This window comes from Coptis chinensis, chromosome 6 (genome assembly GCF_015680905.1).
Source record: "Coptis chinensis isolate HL-2020 chromosome 6, ASM1568090v1, whole genome shotgun sequence".
NCBI classification, from domain to species: Eukaryota; Viridiplantae; Streptophyta; class Magnoliopsida; order Ranunculales; family Ranunculaceae; genus Coptis; species Coptis chinensis.
Genome location: NC_141461.1, coordinates 19,317,091 through 19,335,099, shown reverse-complemented (window position 1 = coordinate 19,335,099; position 18,009 = coordinate 19,317,091).

Genomic DNA, 18,009 nt, shown 5'->3' with positions numbered 1-18,009 from the left:
CTGAACAAAAAAAATATAAGACAAAAGAATTATAATCTACCTCATAAGTGAAAGGGCCCTCTATCATGAGTCCCAATAGCAACAAGGGTTCTCCGCCTAAAACAAAAGAAAGAACCATTTTGACAACAAAGTTGACATGATACCCTTTTTCAAGACATTATCCGAGAGAAAAAAGATGAATTATGCATATAAAAACACAATGGAAACCTTCTACGGCTTTTTGCAATTTGAATGCAGCATAGGAAACAAATCCCAAGCTACCTAGTCTTCAACATGTGACGCCCATAACTTCCTAGAAGGTAGACCCAGGCCTGCTATAGCATCTTTGGAATATAGGGGCGTCACAAACCGAAAGTAACCCCACTCCTCCTCCTACAACCGCTCTCTTGATGGAAATTGGAGATATCATTTATATCATCTTATATAAAAGCAAATGTTGTAAGCAAATTTCATGATTTAATTTACTTCAATATATGCACACAATGGTGTAATTCCAACAATAATTGGTTAGTACATAGGCTTTTTTTTTTTTTTTTTTCTAATTCCCAAGCTAGAATTAGAAGCGGACTGCCACCGTGATTTTATAAATAAAAAGAGTTGAAAGTTCTAATGACCTGAGTACAACATTCCACTAGCATCGTACTTAAGATAAGTGTCAATTTCATCAGTGTGGTAAATAATACGTACATATTACAAGTGTTGTTCAGACAAAAGATAGCTAATAAAATAATTAGCTTTGATGTGAGTAAATAAATAAGAAAGGGTCCCAATCTAAAATATACAATATTGTTCCACATTAGTTCGAGTAGATCTTTGTTGTTCATTCATAAAGAGGTAAGTTTAGTATTGTGAATATAATATAGAGACAAACATTTACTAAACAACTAACGAACAATTTAAAATTATATAGGTCATGATTTTAATATATCACGGTATCATTAATAAAAGCGAGCAAGCATTACCGCATATGTTATGATGGAGCTTATCTTGAAGGTCAATGAAACTTTTGAAGCTTGCCTCAACAAAAGTAATGTCTCTCAAAACAGCACAAACAACATACGGCCCGAATCTCACAAGTCTGCAGATATCCCCACTTTTCATAAATAACATCTAAAACATAATTAAGACAATGCACAAATAATCGAAATAATACCTCAGGCTTGACATGCATTTTAAGCATCGAATCTCTTGGTATATTCGAAACTCTATAATTAAAAATCTCATCAAGTCCTTTGAATATTCTAAGCGCTAGTACTAACCCTTCGAAACAAAGCAAATCATACCTATTACCAAAAACCCAAATTAATTAATTAATGAAATAAATGAGATTTTTTTAAATAGGAAAAATGATAGTACCTATTAGCACCAATCTCAATTTTGTAAATAATTTCTTCTTCTTCACCTTCCACGTCATCGTTTCCCAAGTGTTTCTCCTTTCTAATTACCACTTTCTCCGTAGTCTAATAATATAAAATAATAAATACTTGAGCTTTTCATTTATAACGAAAAATAAATAAAGAAAATAGTTTTAAAGGAAAGTAATACTTACAACTTCGCCGAGTTCGAGGGTTATTACTATTTCTGATGCCTCAAGCAACTTCAAGAGAAGCGATTTCCTATCTGAACATCTAAATCAGGTAGTGTTACTCGTAAAAAATGAATTTTAACCATAAAACAAGTTAAGTACCAACTACCAACACTTGAATATCACTTCTAAAAATTCCTTCGCCAACAACAGAAAAAGGATTAATATTTAGAAGGCATATATCATTTAGAATAAGTTCCCAAGTAATTTTAAGGAGTAGATTAAGTTCCTCGCCCCAAATTGAAAAACCCAAAAAGAAAAATAATTAGAAATTTTTAGAGGGGAGAAAAATCACACTGAAAGTGGGTTTACCTGATTCGTCTTCCTCCTTCAAGCTCTTCTCCTCGTTAAGTAGAATAAAACCACTGAATTCCTTTTAAAAAGCAATTATAACCCATACAAAATTAAGGCCTTTCTTCTACTTCATCGCAAACCTAGATTCAAATCATATCATACAATTATATTTTTTTTTGCATTTGGGCAAGAAGGAACCGGAATTGAACAAAAAAAATCACAACTTTCCAATCTGAACTATCTACAAACAAGTTTAATGATGGAGCTTACCAAGCTTTGGTTGAACGAATTACGAAGGGAGAACAAATCGAAAAAACCTCTTCTGCTCTCATTTTGTTCCAATCCTATTTAGAGGCGAGTGGATCTCTTGCAATTTGACAAAAAAAAATTGAAGCAAACTTCAAGGATAAATTAAACGGAATTGAAAATGTTGCCTTTGAGGTGGGAGAGAGGGGGTAAGAGATGGAGGGATATTCAGAGACTTTGAGGTTGGGGGTTGGGAGGAAGAGGCAGACGTAGGGTTTCTTTTCTTTCTTTTTTCTAATTTTTTATATTGTTTGATTTTTTTTTTCTCTCTTTATTGATTTTACGGATTATTGTTTTGAATTTTTGACTCAAAAGTTAAAACAATAAGTGGGATTGCGGGAATACCGAAATCATTGGCGCTAGAAAATTGGGAAGAATATTTTCGACGAAACAAGTGTCACTAAAATACCCAATTAGCTACAGTCTCTACAAGCGTCGAAAATGCTATGACAAATACCAACGATTTTATCAACGCGGAAGCTTACAAAGTATTTAACTACACTCTTATTGTCGCTGAAAAGTTAGCTGCAATTTTTATATGTCTCACGGTACTATTTACGACGATAAAATTGTGGCCAAAGTCATTAGTTCACCTTTAGACAGAAAATTATTACCGACGATAAACAGTGTCGCTGATAGTAATTATTGCCTACGTTTTTCTATCGTCACTAAAAGATTCGTCGCTGAAAGTGCCATTTGTTGTAGTGCGGTTTTGGTTGATCAGTATGCAACAAAATATCGAAGGTCCTTATATAATTTTGAGTTTAGCTAGATTCTAATTCCTTATTAGCATACTCTGATTAAACTTTACTATATGTAGGTCGGAGAACAAGCAGCGGTGCTGGGTTTTGTGGGAGCGCCATGGACGATTGCAACATACATAGTGGAGGGGGGTACGACTCGCACATATACAACTATTAAGAGAATGTGCCATACTGCAAAATATCGAAGGTCCTTATATAATTTTGAGTTTAGCTAGATGCTATATTGATTCTAAATTGAGGAGTCACTCGAGTTTTTCGTCTTTGTACATATAAGTCGGTCCTTATGCGCCATATGTTAACACGTCTCATGCAGAATGTGGATGTTGAAGTGGTTGAGCAAGAGGAAGATATGGATGGAAGTGCACATAACATATGGATGGAAGTGCACATAAAAAGCTACTTCTGTGCCTAAAGCAAAAACTAAGGTTCCAGTAGCTTTTGCTCCAAAGCATAGTGCCTTAAGTGACGACATGCACCATTCTCATCCTCAATTACTATAGCTCCCAGAGAGACCCTTCCGTTGTTGAGATTGTGGACCAACCACTGGAGAGTCTTGAATAGCTGACCACCTCCAAGGTTCCAGTAGCTTTTGCTCCAAAGCATAGTGCCTTAAGTGACGACATGCACCATTCTCATCCTCAATTACTATAGCTCCCAGAGAGACCCTTCCGTTGTTGAGATTGTGGACCAACCACTGGAGAGTCTTGAATAGCTGACCACCTCCATGCTGCACAACCAATGGAAGTATCAGATAAAACATGAAAAGGAGAGGTAGAGATTCGACTGGTATGTGCTAACCTTGACAATTTTTACCATATTGGTGCAAAAGCTGTGCTTCCCATGGAGCATGATCCCGGACTTTATCGAAGATGTAGGTAAGATTAGTCTTTGTGGACTGGCTGCCCAATTCTCTGATGCTTCTTCTGTTATTATTGGGCAGAATCATGTATCTGGTAAGAACATAAAAGAAAAGTTATATCACCATGTGCGTTAAGTACGGGTAAATGTTCATTATGTAATTATACTGATGTCGGTTTTAAGTACTCAAAGTGCACAGAGAGCGAAGTAAATTGGATGTGCTATTCAGAAGTCACTTTTTCACTTCCGTTGGTCTGAATTGCCAATATGGCGTCTGTCCTATGTCATACTGATCATATGTTCTTCAAGATCTGAACATGAAACCACCGGGAGTTCGGACAATATCTCCTCCTTTCTTTCGCCCACCACCGTAAAATCCAATTGTAGTAAAAATAAATCAATCTTCTATTTTATTATGCCATTTACTAATCAATCAATATGTGTATCTGTAGCTACATGACCATCGACAACAATTATAATGTTATATGTTTGTTTCATACATTACTTTCGGAACAAGATCTGAACGTGAAACCACCGTGAGTTCTATTAATATCTCCTCCCTTTATCACGTCCACCTAGTAAATCCAATTGTAGTAAAAATAAATCAATCTTCTATTTTATTATGCCATTTACTAATCAATCAATATGTGTATCTGTAGCTACATGACCATCCGACAATCTGTTATAATAATTTATATGTTTGTTTCATACGTTGCTCGATAAGCATCGGATGACGTAATACAATGAAGAGTTGGGTCATGTCGGTAATCATTTGAAAAGTGACAAATGAGGCAAAGTACCAATTAGGATCATTTGATGGAGCGATAACGCGATGCCTTGGAGGATCACCGTCCGCCAAATCGATCTAAAATAACAAAATGGAGCCGTGTGACCGGGATCGATCACAAAGTTGGCCGACTTACGATTTGAACCTTGGTAAAGTATGTTCCAACCACGAAATCTCGGACCGCCTCCAAAACCCATGAAATGTTTAGAAGCACCACCATTCACTTCCATTCCCTACATAAAACATATGATTGTATGCAAAATGAGAACCCAGTATACAATAAGAGTCAAAAAGTAAATGTAACTGCAAATATCTTTTAGCAGCAATGTAATTGTGATATTGCACAGCGAAGAAAAAAGGAGAAAAAGAAAAATGTATCGAGTTCAATGATCAACTATGAGGAGAAATAGTCCTATGTGGAGGTAACAAGTTGTTGTTTGCATTGGAAATGCTCTAAACACACCTCTCTAGCTCTCCTTCACAGTAGAGGGAAACCAGTTGTTAGAAAGATCAACTATATGTAAATAAATAGTGATTTGATTAAAGTAAGGAAAACCCAACTGTTGAAAGAATTAAAATATCAATTATATCTAATCTGTAGAGTTATGGAAAATTCACAAAATGGCCGAGACTTTCCCTTGTGTTATGTCATTGTTTCGTATGCTATTGGGTTGGATCAACCCGAAGTATTAGATGTGGCTATAGGGGTGGCAATGGATCGTGTTGGGTCGGGTTCGTGTCATGCCATATTCGGGTCATGTGTTAGAAGAGCAAACCTAAACCCGACCCAATTACTAATTGTGTCGAGTTTGTAAAATTCAAACCCAACCCGCCTATATAACGGGTGACTCGCTAAGCCAGCATGTCAATTTCAGATCAGTTCATATCGAATTCACAGACAATTTGTATACAAAATATTTAGTATTTCACAATTTTATATACAGGCTCGATCTTAGAAGTATATACTTATTTTAAAATTAAAATAAATGCGTAAAGTAAAACATCACCTAGAAAATGAATTCAACTCTATTTTTTTGTGGGTATTACCTACATACCATAAAGATCATTTCAACAAAATTTGAGCTAATTTGAAAACTTCTAACCTAACTAAAAATTGTTGTCATATTTAAAAAAGAAATCTAACTGTCTAGAAATTAATATTTTTGCAATCATTTTTTTTTTTCTAAGTTAGAGACTTTCAAATGAGTTGAAATTTTGTAGAGATGATGTTTATGGTGAGTATGTGATATCCACAAAAAATTAGATTTGAATTCATTTTCTAGGTGAATTTTTACTTACGTACTTATTTTAACTTAAAATAAGTATGTACTTCTAAGATCCGGCCTCAAACAGTAGGATGTCACGGTGGGATGTCACTCTAGCCAAATCGTATATATATATGTATTTGGTTTGGCTACAGAGACATCTTACGTGACATCCTAACATCCTTGTTTGTGTCCTTAAAAACCAACCCACGAACTCAACAAAACAAGAAACAGAAATTGGAATACAAACACCTTTGTGAAACAAAGGTCCGATTTTGAACTAAGAATAAAAACACTCCAAACTCCGAAAACTCCAAATTGAAAAACCCACTCCGGCATTCAAGGTCATCGCAAGCTTTAACCCCAGGTTAGTTACTTCCCTTGTTGCCCATTGCATTATTTGTTACTTGTTATTTTTCTATTATTTTTCTGTTATTTGTTATTTGTTACCCTCCTCACATATTACTTAAAATCAAATGCCCATTCCACTATGCCCATTGCAATAATCAAATAACCATTGCATTACCCATGATTTCAGTTCACTATTCTCCATATTTCATTCAAAATTGATCAACAACTTGCGTACTGTCTGTAACTAGTTATTATCTAGTTATTATTTGCAACTTTCACGTGGAATTAAAAAGTACTTGATAATTTCCCCCAATTTTCCCAAATTGTAATTAGAATGATTAATCCTTTGACCAACTAAGTTAATTTCCAATTTCTGATAGAGTCACAAGTTCTAGTGACTTAATGTGAGGAGGACGATTGCATGAAAAGGAAATCAATCTTTGCTTGTTAGATGCAGGGATTCTAGAGGGTCTGTATAGACCATGAAAGTGTATATGAGTACATAGCTCATCGTTGTCTGTTATTCAATGTTATGTATATTGAGGTCATAGCTCTGTTCTTGTAGCTTTATACTAGACTTTTTATATACACCCCGTATCAGTGTTTAACTACCAATGTCTGGTTTAGAATTTTTACAAGATGCTTGTCTTTTAAACTTTCTGTAGTATTTCTACATCCATGAATAAGAGCAAGTGTACATTATGTGGAAGCACTGTATTGGATAGAATTTCAAGAACCGAGTTGAATCCTGGACGGCGTTTCTTCATTTGCACAAGAAATACATATCATTTACCGGTAGAACATAGATGTACATATTTTATATGGGAGAAGAATGAGATAAATTATGGAAGTTGTTAAATGCCCGCTCTCTAACTCCATCCACAAATTCTTTTGCACCAGCTCGAACTGAAAGTGAAGTTTCCATTTGCGTAAAGAAGATAAAGACTGATTCCTTTATTCATTGGATCGGCATGCTCATTTTGAGGTTGTTGTTGGTGTGTATGCTTTTAGTGGTTATATGTATTATCAAATACCTAATTAAGGTGATATGGTGCTTTTGATGGTTTTGAAGAGGATGGTATAACTGCTTGGTTATCTGTTAAGAATCTGTTATGAATCTGTTGAATCTGTTATCTGTTGAATTTTTTCGGTTATTTGTTAAGAATCTGTTGAATTTTTTCAGTTATATGTTAAGAATCTGTTATGAATCTGTTGAATTTTTTCGGTTATATGTTATGAATATGTTGAGTGTGTGTTGAATGTGTGCTATGAAATTTGCTTGGTACAGGAAAGAAGAGTACTGATTCGGTCTCTTTGCAAACCTTGTGAATGTAGACTGAACAGGATACTTGACACTTGCAGCTGGAAAGCTAAAATAGAAATAGAAATACTTGACACTAGATTCTTCCCTTGCCTCCATATTTTAAACTATGTAAGCAGAAGTGCAAATGGAAACAAAATAAGTACGAACATGAGGATGATCGCTATCAGCACCAGAACCTTTAGTACATTAAGACAAATTGTGCGTATACCACCTGCCAGGATTGAGCTATGTCTAAATAAGTTTGCTCTTATACGCCCCAAATTTAGATTCCAAATTATATGGAAAACCATGGAGAGATATCTAAAGCTAGTGCAGAGAGTTCCTAATATGATACCAAAGATCTGTGTTACAATTATCATCCACATAGACAACCCATAATCAGAAGTTCCTCTGCAGAACTTCAGCTCTTCAAAAATTAGATATCTAAATGCAGCTCGTATAACAATTACCAATGAGAGAAAGCAAAGAATGCCGATGGTAGTACATTGGGGATTTCTACACAATAAAAGTTGAGGATTTGTGTTGTAAGAATACAAGTAACAGAATTTCAGTCATTATAACAGAGTCCCTTGATACATGATACTCTGACAATAGAAATAGAAATACTTGACACATGATACTCTGACATGATTTTCCAACTACTAATTCAAATGATACAATGCAAAATACAATACAAAATAACGACGTGTCCTCTGTTAATTCAAACGATGTACATAATCACGAACTAGATTACAATATAGGACAAATTGGACTTTCGAATCAACACGATCGTAATGTGTTGCCATTGCAAACAGCATCTTCAAACCCAAATAATGCAAACTTAATATACAAAAAAAAAGTATCATGTGAAAGGAAACATGAAAATGAATATACTGAAAGCAGATTCAAGAACAGATTATGAGGCATCAACAGTCACTTGGTTTTTTTTTTTTTAAAGTTTTATCAGAATGCACACTGCCAAGAACAAACAGCGTGAGTCACACCAGCAGCAGGCATCAGAACTTCACATCTGTTGTCCATGTTCCTTGCACGCTAGGGTGTTTTGTGACATGTCGTGTTTTCAGCTTCAAAACCTTCCTTCCTAGTGCATTAAGTTGTAACAACAACCAATGTTTATCATGCGTTAATCTTTTCACACGGCCAAAAATGTCCCGAAGTTAATAAATTGTAAACCAACATTTTAGACTTTAAAGTGCACTAGTATACATATGTCAAATAAGGGAATAACCAACAAACACCAATACAAATGTCCTCACATCTTGCAAATTCTTCACTCAAATCCTTTTAATCTCATCTCTCCGTTCACCAATATCTTCATGTGTTATACTGTTACTTAACGCTTTCAATGCGTCACTTGAGAGAACTTGGAAAGAAACTGTCTGGGGTAAATTCAATTCCTTGGTTCCTATTCTGATAAGTCAAAGCATCAGAAATCACTATATGAAGAATGCATAAAAGGAAGTTTCTAAAGCTCATGAAAGGAAGTCCAAGGTATATGCGCGTCTCTGCACAGTCTGCTCACGTACAGATAAAACAGGGATATCCTTGTTTGTTCATAAACTAAGATATAAGGTTATATTGATTTTTGCATATACCTTGGATTTCCTTAGTACAAATAACATCTCACTATATTTTATGACATACTGAGATTTACGATTTTAGTCGTGATAGTGCTTCATAATGTATGCTGCTCTTGCACTAGTAACTGTACTATGATGAGAAGAAGCATCTATTCCAACCACAGATAACTGGTACTGGAAGGTTAATACTTGCACAAGATAACCCTAGCAACATCAATTAGACAATACAGGTGCTTTATATCACAAAGAGTGGACGATGGAAACTAAGGGAAAAAAACATGCCTCTAATACTTCCATACTTCTAAGATTACATCAAGAAAGTCATACAATAGTGGAAAGTATTGACAACACCAAAAATACTTACATTTCACAGATTACTTGTTATTTTTCTCTGGACAATTTCTCGAGTCATGCTTAGCAATCTTTCCACGGGATCTACACATTATTTCGGATTGTTTAGGGCTATCTCCCTGAGAGATTGAAATCTTTCCTCGTTCTTCTTCCCCTTCCATTTTGTTTGAGAAATGTTGGGATTCAAAATCAATATCTGAAATAAAGATTTGAAAATTTGAAAAAAAAAAAAAAAAAAAAAAAAACTATTTATATTAAATTAAACATTAAAATCAAATAACATTAAACATTAAAATCAAATAACCTGTGAGGCATTAACCAAAGGAATTGAAGGCTCTACAACTGAGGAATTGAAGGTTCTCAGAATGGAGGCTCTTCATTATATGCATCTCCTTCGCAAGAAGTTTCATTAAACTTTGAAACTCCAATAGCCATTTCTCCAATCTTTTCTATAAAATATGAATAACCTCAACAAGATGATGTGATGCAATGTAAGCCAGTTAAGAAACAACCTTGATACAATGAGCCACTCTCAAAGGTTCATGGTTTTCATGGCCGGCCACTAATCTAGTATCAAACTCCGCTCTATACGTGTTTGCCTTTTGCATCCACCGCTTCAAAAGAAAATGCCTTGGAATCTCTTCAATCTCGTACGCATAAAAACCTTTAACATATGACCACAAAGCAACCCCATAAATTGAAAGTACTTGCATTCGCAGTCTCCCTCTAAGATTCCTCTATCGAAACTCACTCTCCAAACAAACTTCTTCAGCGGGTCTCTCCATTTCACCATGTAGCTTCCGATTCCATACCTATCAATTTGTTCCCCATCAATTTTATACTCCATCTTTGCCTTTTGGAATTGCTCCTTAAATTTATTGAATACTCTAATCATTATAGACCTTCGCAAAGATGCATAAGGAGGAAAGTATCTTCAACCACAATTAAGTGAACTATGCCGGCGCGGTAATCGAATCTCTTTTTCATTCCTAGTAATCGAAGCTAGAGACTTCTCATTACCATGTACAAAACTGCATCAACAGTAGTTCTCGAATTGATAAATTGGTCATAATGAGAATTTATCGATTCACTTCTCCAAAGATATTATATATTTTTCAACCAACGATTTTCGACACAACTCGTTCTTCTCTATGATTGTACACCATCTTTTTTCAAAATTAGCAATCCTATATGAGAAAGAAATAGTGTTCTTCAGGTCAGTTACCAATGTCTCAATTTTAGTAAAGGACATCTTCTCTTGGAATTTCTACATAACATGCCAAAGACAGTAACGATGACGAGTATCAGAAAACACTTTAGCAATGGCTGCAGTCATCACTCTATCCTGGTAAGTGATGATTGCAGTTGGCGAACGACCACCCATGGCTGCAAGCCAAGCCTTAAACAGTCATATGAATGTATCTTCTGTCTCATCAAGCAACAGTGCGTAACCAAACTGAACCGACTGCAAATGATGGTTCACTCCAGCAAGGGGGCAAAAGGCATAGAGTATGAATTGGTACAATATATGGTATCAAAAGAGACAATGTCACAACCCGAATTTCGACAGAATTCGGAAAAACATTATTTGTTCCCGACTCTTCGATTTCCGAGGTGTGACGCACTCTCCACTTCCAAAAACCCATAAACAGTTTAAATATGCGGATAATTAAAACCAATAAAATTTTTAACTTAAACAACAGTCCTATTCATTTCAAAAATAATTTACAAATGAAAGTGCAAATAACATTATCTCAACTGAAAATCTATATCACCTCAAAGGAAAACAAGACACATCCTGAGATGCAACGCTAACGCAAACCACAAGCAGCAGCCAACCTTCTTCAACACTAAACATGTCAAGACTTATCAACTATGTTCATTTAATGAACACACCATAAGCAAACATGCAAATCGGTCGATTATAAACAATGCCGGTGTGAGTAGCCCTAAAATACAAATATACTTATACATATATATACCCAATCCACAAGGCGCTTAGTTCCTCCACCGAGGCTTTAACTTTCAACGACAAATACAACATCCTTAAGAATAATAATTAAAGGCAGGTAGTTCCTCCACCGAAGGCCTTTAACTTCACTAACCACACAACAAAAACTATACACATAATAAATAAGGCATGTAGTTCCTCCATCGAGGCTTTAGATTCTAACTAAACAAATAACCAAACAAACGTATATATATCGCATTACCTCATTTCATGCTCAATCACAGAGTGGGTCGCCTCTGCCCAAGTAATTAGTTTGACCCACCCTTCGCAAAACCATATACAATCATCTATCTACGGATACATCATTAACAAATATATTACCATAATTATATTAATTAAGGTTTTCTTTGCGTGTCCCTAAAATCACGTCAGATCTATGTCTTACCTAGTTTCCCGGCTACCACAATCGCAACCCAACGCCGAACATGTACATCCACATGCCTCCCTTACATAATGAGCCACTCCGTATGCGTAACCACCACGAAGCGGGATGCCGCGACACCGTAAATCCTCACACGGAAGCCAAATCTATGTAAGCACCGCCACTATTCGGCATAAAATATTATGCGATCATCGTTCTATTTTGCGAACGGAATAATCAAACCCACTATTCGGCTCACGCCGGAGGGCCACCGAAGGCCATTCAAATTTTAATCAAACGCCGTAGGGCCCCGAAAGCCATTCAGATTAATCGCCCGGAAGGGCCAATCACATGAGTTGTGGTAGTCGGGTTCTGGATTTTCGTTATGTAATTTATTCAGTGTCATACATTAATGACTCATAAACATTCCATTATATCACGCAAGGTGTCAATTACCTTATTATCAGCACTAAGCCACAATCTCTAGAAATATCTCAATATATCTCATAACCATATTTCATACTTTCACGCGTGCCAATATCTTATTGCAGACTACACCACCTCCCGTGGGCAAATATTCACCAATGCTATATTAGCATCTCACATATAAAATAATGGAGTGTAAATACATTTCTCCAAGATATTGCATTAATACAACTATCCTAGCATATTATATCATGTCACAATGCTTCAACGTATCACATACATTATAACGTATTAGGAATATAATATCTCCTAACATCTCAATATCGTCACGTGTCAAAAATACACAATATCAATGTCAAATCTTTATTAGATAATGACAACCAAATATATACAAGCTTCCATAGCATTTTATTACTATATGTGTCCATATAATATACACATAAAACGTAGCACAAATAAACAGTCCACAGTCCACAATCAAAGCCCAATATGTATATGTTTTACACACTACTCACGTCAAATCTAAATTAGATAATGACCAACCAAGTTATACAATATCCGACAATACATTATTACTATATTTGTCCATATAAACAAACATATGAAAAACTGGAAAAGTCAACATTCACAGTCAACGGTCAAAGTCAACGGTCAACAGTCAAAGTCAACGGTCAACGGTCAAAGGTAAACACCTCATGGTCAAGGTCAAACTCAACATGTCATGGTCAAAGTCAAACTGTCATCGTCAAAGTCAAAGGTGAAAGTCAACCGTCCATGGTCAAAGGTGAAAGTCAGCCGTCGATGGTCAAAGTCAAACTGTCCAAGTCAAAGTCAAACTGTCATCGTCAAAGTCAAACTGTCGTTTCCATTTTCGACAGGTTCATGATCATAGCCATGGTTCATGGCTAAGGTCAAGGGTGCATGACTCATGGGCTCATGACCACGGTCATGGTTCGGACCCAACTGGCGAAGCCCAACCTTAAAACCCGAAAGTCTAAAAGTCCACTTATTTATTTTACCTAACCCAATTAGATCTATTTTAAGTCCAATGGACTGGTCCATGCAATATTAGAAAACTGGCCCAAAACAGTTAAGTGGTTCAGTCCAAAAATTTCAAAACAAAAAGAAAAGGGCCCAACCACTTAAATTAGATTTCGGCCCACATAAACTAAAACTGAAATTTCGGCCAACCACCATCGAAATTTCGGCCAAGCCACTAATAGAATTTGGGCCCAAACCAAACAATCTAAACCGGCCCAAAACAAAAACTTAAGGTTTTGGCCCAAGGCCCAAACCGAAATTGAAATTACTGTTCATCATCCCCTCCACCAACAGCAGCCCAAATCCGGCCACCACCATCCTCCACACAACCACCCAATCAAACCAACCGAAAGTGAAGAGGGTGTAAACCCCCACCACTTTAACAAACACAAAAACTCTAATTCAATCAATCCAAACATCACCAAAACCGGATCTAGAAATCATTTCAGCCACCATTAATGGTTCTTCCTAAAGCTCCCAAATGCCCAATAAACCAACCAATCGATCCCCTCCCACCTAGTACACTACTCCATCACCAACAACTTAGAAAACCCCACAACAACGAGTTCAATAAAAAAAGCACCTGCGGCATTGATGCAGTTTCCAACTTCAATGGCCCGACAACACAAGCTTAAACCAATATCCCACCACATCAACCAACCACATAAAAAAACATCCACACAACAACAAGATAGCAAGAATCAACACCACCCCCGTAAGAGTTCCCCAAAATGTAGGGCGATCTCTTGAGGTTGGACTCATGACGCAATCGGGGCGACTCCTTCCGAAGTCCCAAATGGCTTAAATCCAGAGTTTCCGGGATTTAGTAAATACTACTACTATCTAACCTAACCAGTCCAATGAAATTGACCGTATGAGTAGAATAACAACGTAGGAAAAAAAAAAGCTAAACCGAAATGAGAACTAAAAACTCGGCGGTAAAGCTTTTGGTGAAATCGATAAAAAAATAATATAATTACTCACAAAACAGTTTATATGGGCAGAAAATTCGTAAATTCTAAACCGATGAAAATCATAGTTCTAGTAGTGGTGAGAGCTAACTCTACTCACCTGTATAAACAGAAACACCACGAATCCCTCGTAGTCCGAACCGTCGCGCTCCACCGCTCTAGAAATCCAACTTCTAGCTCTGCCTCCATTTTTAATATATTCTATTCTCCCGGAACCCTATTTTCTAGAAAAAGTGTTTATATACTTGGGTCCGAAACCCAAGCCCAACACAGACTCGGGCCCAAAAAATCAGGCCCACATATCCCGAGTCCAATCCGACGAATTTTGAAAATAAATAAATTTAATTAATTAATAAATATAAAAATACGTATTTAAAAATACGGGCGTTACAGACAACATCCCCAAAGTATTCATAATGGACTCGAGACCTCCCATCAACCCAGAAAAAGTTTAGTGTAGTCCCATTTTAATCTAGATCAATGGCATAGTAGAACTGGGGATCCTCCACACTCCTCTGCATAAAATAGTTTAGCACGGCTGTTGCATCACCTTTTTTAGGCATCTTTCTAGACAAACCATAATGATGGTTCCAACAATCCTTCTTTGTAAACCCAACTTCCTCCCCATGAAAAACAAATGCCACTTTCCCAATAGGTAAATTGTTATCACTGAAAATCTCAGTCAAGCTCTTTGCTGCTTCAGGCATATTTTTGTTAATTTTCATGCAAATTCTCTTCGCTAGAGTCACGCAATCGTGGCTATGTTCATTATGAGCAATGCTGACATCGTATATCTCTTAATGTGGTCTTTTCTTAACACGCATTTTAGCTTCAAAACCGTCCGGATAGTCGATGTATTTCTTACTCTCACTCAATCTCTTATTAGGGGCACCTTCATGTGCGCAAACAAATAAACAATTAGTAACCACATTCACATCAGTTCCCCTCTTCTCCGTCGTCCGAACACGAGTCTCAAATCTCATTTGTTGACCATACTCTCTGTAGTAAGTCTTTGCCTCGTCAACACTTCTAAAAGTCATACCTACATACGGAGCAACTAATATTGGTGTGCTTTGAACAGGAGACGAAGAACCAACTACATCTTCTTCGATTTCTATCGGATTCATATCGGCGTCACAATGAACACCAGCCATTATATCAAGACTATATGAACCTGCAGGACAAATTCATTCACAAAGGTCAATCACCCTTGACAGTATGAGAAAGACGCTACAGCTCTAACTAACAACCAGTTTATATAATCAACAATTTCTCTGTTTATACAATAATTAAAGTATGAATAACTTGGTAATGCAATGGTTATTTGATTATTGCAATGGGCATAGTAGAATGGGCATTTGATTTTAAGTAATCTGTGAGGAGGGTAACAAGTAACAAATAACAGAAAAATAATAGAAAAATAACAAGTAACAAATAATGCAATGGGCAACAAGGGAAGTAACTAACCTGGGGTTAAAGCTTGCGATGACCCTGAATGCCGGAGTAGGATGCCGGAGTGGGTTTTTCAATTTGGAGTTTTCGGAGTTTGGAGTGTTTTTATTCTTAGTTCAAAATCGGACACTGTTTCACAAAGGTGTTTGTATTCCAATTTCTATTTCTTGTTTTGTTGAGTTCGTGGGCTGGGCTTTAAGGACACAAATAGTAGGATGTCATGGTAGGATGTCACTCTAGCCAAACCGATATATATATAGTCATTCTCTAAAAAGTAGCTACTTAAGTTAACTTTAAAATAAGTACCTAAGTAAAACTTCACCTACAAAATGAATTCAAACCTATTTTTTGTGTGGATATGATATACTCAATATTAAGATCATCTCTACAAAATTTCAGCGCATTTGAAAACCTCTAACATTGGCAAAAAACGATTACAAAAACTTAACATTTATGGACCGTTAGATTTCTTTTTAAATATTCCAACAATTATTGTCTATGTTAGAGATTTCCAAATAAATTGAAATTTTGAAAAGATAATCATTATGGTGAGTGCTTCATAACCACAAAAAAAATTAGATTTGAATTCATTTTGTAGGTGAAGTTTTACGTACATACTTATTTTACGTTAACTTAAGTAGCTACTTTTTAGAGAATTACTATATATATATATATATGGTTAATAGATCATATATAGCTCGGCTCCTAAAAAGACCTTAAATAAGGACCAAATCTAAAACAACCACAATTTCATCTATAAAATAATTTAAAACCTAATATTTTGTGCATATGATCTATTAACCATAAAGAACATCTCTACAAAAATTCAACTCATTTGATATCCTCTAATTTAGATAAAAATTATTGTCCATTTTTTAAAATATCTAACGGTCCAGAAATGTCTAATTTTTGCAATCATCTTTTGCTAATGTTAAAAATTGTCAAACGAGTTGAATTTTTGTAGAGATGTTCTTTATGGTTAGTAGATCATATGTACAAAATATTAGGTTTTAAATTATTTTGTAGGTGAAGTTGTGGTTGTTTTCGGGCTGTATATATATATATATATATCAGTTTGGCTATAGTGTTCTGCCACTCTAATCTCACACCTCTTCTGGTCCCTCAGATCTCATCCTAAGATGATCAACTTTGGTTACAACCATCTTACAAAAAAGGTATAATGGTAATTATAGTGTTTCTCTCCCAAATTTCATTTCTCAATCTCCAGAAAAACCCTCTCTCTCTCTCTCTCTCTCTCTCTCTCTCTCTCTCTCTCTCTACAGAGAATCTTTAAAAATTGAAACCCAAAATCAACAATAGCTATCATTCATATCCCAAAATCAAACCCAAAATTTTGAAACCCACAAATTGATTCACGAATTGATTTCGAGTTTGATTCACAAATTCGCCTCTTCAAAAATTGAAACCCAAAATCAAATAACCCAAAATCTGGCGCATGCTAACGTTTACCGCAACTGTAAATCTCTTTCACTCTTTTATTTTCATGAGATTTATTATTATTGTTTGTTTCGTTTTTATGATAATCATGCTTTGATCCCGATCTAATCTTAGTAGCTTATGGGTTGTTTAGATTTGGTAGTGTCCAGTCGTGTGGCGCTGCCTTTGGGGAGTTCGAGTATGTTAGTGATCATCGATCGCAAAATTGTTGTTGAAATGGATGGTAGACTGAACAAGTGTGGAGTCATCAGCCCTCGTTTTGATGTGGAGTTAACAAGCATGGGGATGTGGAGTTAACAAGCATGGTGCCCCCCTTAGCAATGTTCTTAGTGTATTTTGCTCTGTTGCTTTCATATTTAGAGGGAGCTTGTGGTGTTGTTTTCAAAGGCATAGTCTTATTGTGTTCTTAGGAGATATATATTGGCTTTTGGTAGTTGATGATAACTTAAGAGACCCGACTATCTGAAGTACTTTGCCCATTTTTTTCATTGTCTTGATGTTATATTATGAGAACTAGAACCGCTTATGAGGGTTGATGAACTTGAGAGACACTACTAATGCATTGTTAAATTGCATCATTCACTACTACAGAAAAGCACATTAACCACGGTTGGTCAATTGGTATATACCACTATTTTCCTAATAACAGTGGCTTATAGTCATTTACTACGATACAAAACACTTTTATAGTTTTGGAACAAGAAAATACCACTCATTTTGTAAAACAATGGTATATAATACGACATATACCACGATACTATCAAATATAGCCTAATTTATTTTTTGGTATACCTACACCCCACCGTTTCATTGAAAACAGTGGT